This window comes from Pinus tabuliformis, chromosome 6, assembly GCF_031772625.1.
Source record: "Pinus tabuliformis cultivar Carrire ecotype Pingquan chromosome 6, CPIR1, whole genome shotgun sequence".
Taxonomy (NCBI): Eukaryota; Viridiplantae; Streptophyta; class Pinopsida; order Pinales; family Pinaceae; genus Pinus; species Pinus tabuliformis.
Genome location: NC_142292.1, coordinates 1,135,731,492 through 1,135,737,898, shown reverse-complemented (window position 1 = coordinate 1,135,737,898; position 6,407 = coordinate 1,135,731,492). Strand labels below are relative to the sequence as shown.

General features: G+C 35.1%; 1 long non-coding RNA gene across 1 annotated transcript; it reads right to left on the bottom strand.

Moving 5' to 3' along the window:
- Positions 1–1,254: 1,254 nt before the first annotated feature.
- Positions 1,255–2,212, bottom strand: LOC149262871 (uncharacterized). Its single transcript, XR_016249583.1, has 3 exons — positions 1,880–2,212; positions 1,729–1,769; positions 1,255–1,642 (listed from the first exon to the last, which is right to left on the bottom strand). It is a non-coding gene; the product is annotated as an uncharacterized LOC149262871 (long non-coding RNA).
- Between the last annotated feature and the right edge of the window lie 4,195 nt (positions 2,213–6,407).

Below are 6,407 nucleotides of genomic sequence, written 5' to 3'. Positions count from 1 at the left end.
GATATTTGTAAGGCAACATTCAGAACTCATTATGAACATTATGAATTTGTGGTTCTGTCGTTTGGGCTTACTAATGCCCCAGCTACATTCATGTGCCTTATGAATAGGATATTCCATCCCTACCTTGACAAATTTGTGTTGATTTTTATTAACGATATTCTAATCTATTATAAGAATATGGAGGAACATCAAAAACATTACAGATTGTATTGCAAACTTTGAGGGAGCATAAACTGTATGCCAAATACAATAAATGTAAATTCTACAAAGATGAGATACAATATTTGGGACATATTATCATCCACGAAGGCATAGCAGTAGACCCCGAGAAGATTAAAATCATAATGGATTGGCCTATCCCATATGGATGGAGTTACTACTTCTCGTAGGTTGGGAGGAACATTTTTGTCCCCATAGTTTTGTAGTTGCCAGTAAAAATAATACATATAAGTATTGAGTATACCTATTCCACTATCAGTTGATGAATTATTGTGCAGAAGTAGGTTATGTTTTGTGTATAAAGACTATAAGTTGTGGAATACAATTAAACCTATTAATATTATTGTTTTCCGGAAGTAATTAGGTAATGCAAGTGGAAAAAATAAACCTTTGTGTTCAGACTTGGTTGTGTTATTTCTAGATCATAATAATAATAGCAAGGTATAAACCTTTAGAAAAGACTAATAGCAATGATTAAGTCATGACAGTAGGAACCCAATTGAAGAGGCATGGGTTAGTGTCGGGGCCGAACTGGGGCACTAGAAGCCTAGGGACAGTCCCATAACCTTTCAAATTTTAGATGTAAGAAAGGACTGAAAACTTATGAATGCGTGTCTAAATATCAGGTAAATAAGAAAGAGAATTTCTAGAAAATTGTATATTAACCATTGGTACACTAAAATAAATTTATATATGAACAACACAAATAAATAAAGAATCCATAATTTATTCACTGCAATAATTGAATTGGGCTGCGGGAATGCTCAACACAGATACTATAACATTATGTTCATTTATTTAAGTAATAAAAGTTCATAAAAGAGAGCATATACACATAGTCCTATGGTACTATCAACAGAAAGTATTCAGAGTCAATCTCATCATTTTCTTTTCCTCACAATGGACACAGTCATAAATTCTTAGCACTACATAGAAGTACCACAAACATATGTCATCATACATGAGATATGGAAAAACAATGAATTGATGTAATTACCCTGTAGGTGAATCTGTCAATCAAAAATAGGTGTCGGTCTAGCAACCATAATTATAAGCAAGAGGAGAATGCCTAGATTACCATTTGGAAGACAAGGGTTTCCCCCTCATGGGCATAACCCTAACTTCACCAATAATTTCCAGAAAACAACACTTATGATATAACCCTAGATTTCGACCAACAAAGTCCCTTAAAATCAATATGCAGTGCTAATTAGGTTTTGGGGAAACTTGCATATTAAATAATGTCAAAGAGCATCGGTCCTATTAGGAGGCCTTGTACAAACAATCTCTACACATCACAACCAAAGAGACCCTAGAAGGTACAAAGCACGCCTGGAAACATTGGCGGAAAAATAATGGTCATTGATAAAATTCAAAAAGTCGCATGGGAAGATAGGAATTCGTGAGCTCCAAGAAGCGATACCTACAAAACCCAGACCAAGAACATAGTATTGAGCATGAATAACTCAAAGGAGATTAATTATCGTGGAGAGAACTAGCAAAATTTACCTGAACAAGTTTATGGGTGGTCAAACAAGCTCCAAGGAACCCTAACAAAATGAAACAAGAAAGAAAAACTTGATTTGTTATAACCCAACTCGAATAAGGAAATTCAGCTAATAACCTGAAGGGGGCTCAAGAAAATAGTGTAATAGCTCACCTGTGGAAGGGCTCAGTCCCAACCCTTAGCGACTGTGATGGAATGATGCCAAAGATCCCTGGAAGAATTGAAAAATGTAATTAGCCTTTGAACCCTCACCATTGAAGTCGATTCGGAATACTGGAAAATTTTATCCCCAAAACAAAGACAATGAGTCTTGACTTGAAGCCCAGGGAGGTCGTGACTGTCAAGAGATTGAATTTTTTTTAGCAAATGAAGACCCTAATCAAATGCAAGGCGATGTTCTGAAGCAGTGACAGAGGCAAATGAGCCTCACACGAGGTTGGGGAGAGGGGGGTAGTTACCCTCTAACTTCCACCTACCTCCCTACGTCGTCAATCTGAAACCGAGTGACAAGCCTCGTAGATCCTTACTCAATCTTAAGGACAGGAGTTGCTAGATGGCAGACGATGAGACCTAGGTTCTAGATTCTTCGATAAGGGCATATGAAATGATTTATAGATAAGGTGGAACTTAGAGAGCCACCTTAGTTAATTCAAATCATATCAAATCAATGTTGACATATGTTGAAATTCACTTAGAGTCTGAAACCATTGTCAATGTGTATTAGAAATGACAAGGAAATAAAATAGTATAAATACATGAAACATATCCATTGAACTTAACTATATAGTTGCTAAGGTATCAACCTCATGTTAAAAGATTGGAAATGTATATGTGTATAAAAAAATTATTAAACAGTTTTATGGATTGAGTAACCTAGTTCTGTATATAGATAATTAAAAAAAATGACCTGCCCTAAAAAAATCATGAAGCACTAGAACTTTATAGAATAAATAACTTAAACATATAATTTTTAAAAATCTTTACCATATTTTGGACAAAATTGGAAAATGAGTCATTTCATCTATTAGTTAGACTACACATTTATATATAATAGAAATAATATTATTAAGAGATCTACTAAATAGCTAAAAGAGTTATATATGTGTAAACTTTTCTTTAAATTTTACAAAAATAAAATAAAATAAAAATGCATCTTAAAAAATATAATCCTTATTGATGCTTAGTAAATTTAAAATTAAAATAAATTTATGCTAATTTTAAAATATAAAAACGTTTTTTTAACTTATGTATAATTTAAAATAACAATATGTTATATATATAACAATAATAACAATATTTTATATATACCTAAAGATAATAACAATATGTATTTTTAAAGTGGAAGTGGGTTTTATAAGTCAATAGGAGTCATAAGTATTTTTTTTTTTTTTTGGGGAAGGAGGGCAAGAGGGATTTTTTTTGGGGGGGGGGGGGAGGGGGGATTTTTTTTGGGGGGGAGGGGGGGCGAGAGGGGATTTTTTTAACTCAATATAGTAATATGTATAAGTAATGTGTATAATGTTTTTAAGTGGGAGGGGTTTTTTATAACTCAATATGAGTTATATGTATAATTTCTTTTAAGTGAGGGATTATTTTATGGGTTATGTATAATATTTTTCATGATCAACCTATAATATTTAAAAAATATTTTTTTTCTTTTTATTCTTTACAAAATTTAATTTACTTTTTAATATTGAATCTATTTTTAATAATAATATAAATATATATTATAATTGTTGTGTTTAGAGGTTTTAGTATAATATAGAGGTATACGCCTTACATGTTAGATATTAGACATTAGATAATAAATAAATAAATCAATTAATTTTATTTATATTGTAATTTTATTTTTATTAATAAAATTCTGAACAATTTTTTAAGTAAAATAAAATTATAATATACATGACATTAAAATATATCACATAGAAATAGTAGTTATAAATTAACAACGATTTTACCACATAAATTAAAATAATGATTACATAACTATATTTAAATTTAAGTAATAAGCACATACAAAATTAATATTTACAATATAACAAATTCATAGTCGTGAATATTCATATTCAAACCAGCGGGGGACCCAAAGGGGTTCCTAAGAGGGCAACTGCTAGGTTAAGGGCAACGGTGGAGGCTTAGCCCACTATCACCACAGTTAAGTCTCTTTGCTATTTACGGACTTTCACCAATGGGAGGAGTCTCGGTAGTGTAGGGATCACTTTGAAAAGTAGATTTCAATGCATAGGTGGAAAGTGACCCTGAAAACCCTTTCCCAAGGATGGAGTGAGGAATGGAACTTCCTTGCTCTTTAAGTAAGGAACTTGGTCCACCAGGGGTAAGGGTTGAGTATTGGGGGGTTGAGGGAGAAATGATAGGCTTATAAAGGAGTTTCTCAATCCATATAATCCTTGGAAACTTGGATTCCCAAATGGTCCTTGACAAATAGGCTTTATTGAGAAATGGGACCACACGGAGACAAGTGGACCCAACCCAGGTTTTGGCATGGAATGCAGCAACCAATGAAATTCCTATCATGGACAAGGTGAGGGGAAAGGACCAAATAAGAATATTTACTCCAAAAGGTTGAATGGATCCTATTGAGGTCTAGCCTTGGGGATGCCTAGGAAAAATTTGATCCTAGAGCTAGGGCTTGGGATTCATTGTTATTCGCACCCAATTCCATAATCGAGATTTTCTCATCATCCTCATCTTCTTGATCATCTTGGTCATCCAAATCCTCATATGGTAATGAGCCATATTTTTTCTTGATCTTGTGAGACAAGGAAATAAATGTGCCAGTATAATAGGCAAGTTCCAAGAAGAGATAATTTGTGGACCCTTCTTCATACTACTTCCTTATGCTTTTGAGGTTTTACCTACTTTGGTCATAAACAATGCGTATGAAGTCACCGATCTCTATCAGATGATCACAAAGCTCAAACCATGACTTCAATCATTCCTATAGGTCTTTTTCTTCTTCAGGGCTAATGTCGTTGATACTTTCTTCAACCATTTTTCATGATCTTGCATATAATGTGAAAATGGAGTCACTAGGGTGAATTAAAATGCCCTCACAAATGTCTGCTTCACATTACAAGCATTGACTTTCGAGTTTAATGAGGAACTAGGACTTCTTCCTCCAATGGAGTCGTCAATAATGATATGTCAATGTGTCGTATGTGGAACAAAACACAGGTCTCATCCCTTTTGGTATTAACTCGAGTTACCATAACCCTTTTCCCTTTTCTGAATATGGTGTCAAGGAGGAACCCTTCATTGAATATACCTTATCCCCTTGGACCCATCCTCAGGATTATGATCACTCTGCGACGTCCCCTCCCTGATATGACCATCACATTGAGAGACCTATTTTTTGCATTCCCTCTTTCTCTCACCCTTCATTCCCCTCTCATCACAACCATGTGACATCCTCAAAGCATGATATTACAAACAGTGATTGTGATGAGGATTTCTCCATAGTAATCATTCATTCCTCCATTTTGTACCTAGAAGGGGAGCCTTGGACCTCTAGAATGACTAGTTTTCTTTCTCTAAGGACCTCCCTCTACCTCGAATGGAGATCATATTTTCCCGCCTCATCCGCCATGTGACTATGTCCACATTCGATTTGAGGGTTGCTACATGAATAACTATACTGGCAGGCATATGTATATTGACGTGATGATATGTTGGTTGCATTGGCTTTATGATTAAACTTAGTATTAACATTACTATGTGCATGTTAGTGTAGGATGCACTGCATGATGCTTTTTGCATTATAACTAACTGCATATGATAATTCTCATGATAGATTAGACTGCATATAAAATTAAAAATAATAATAAATAAATAAATAAAATTGCATATTGGTTTATGGGCTAACATTAAGCATGGGTGATCATCGGACACCATGAAAAACATGTTGCCATGTGCCTTTGATATTTGACATGTGCATATAACATGTCTACGGTGACCAAGAGATTGTTGGAGTTCTCATGACCTATCATTCAAGCAACCTCATACACTTCTTCGAGAGATCACGTCCCAATTGGAGCCAAATGTCACCCACCATTTTGTGGGTTATATCCCCATGAGAAATTTTTCTCTGTGATGAGATTTAGTCGGCAATCGGCAACCCCTTGATGCCTCCTGTTAACTCCTTGTGTCATTTCTCTGCCACTTGAGCTAGCCATGTTGTCCCTCACCCACTTGTATTGATCATATGTTTGAAGGTGGGCCTCCAGAATCTAAAGGTATGTCTTGTCATTTGATAATTGAGTATTGGGTTTATTTATCATGGATACTTTTGGGTATGGATTGATGGGGGGATTTTGCAGAAAGAGTGGACTTACTTTGCTCTTGTCTCATTCATCTCTTTTGGTTGTTATCCTTGAATCTTAGTCCTGAGGGATCTCCTTTATTGACCATTTGGTTCTAGGTTGTTACTACTCTGGAAACCCCGACTTTGGATGCGTGGTCCCACTTCTTTACCCGCATACGTTACTCTCTTCCCACTCATATACCTCATTCATCATTTATCCCACTTGGGCCCACATTCACATTCTAGTTCCACATAGGGCTAGCCTCCCTATCCCCTTGCCCCCACCTTGGGTCAGGCCTAGAATGATGCCTTAGAGGTTTAAGCAACTAAAAAAGAAGAAAAAGAATAATTGGCCACATT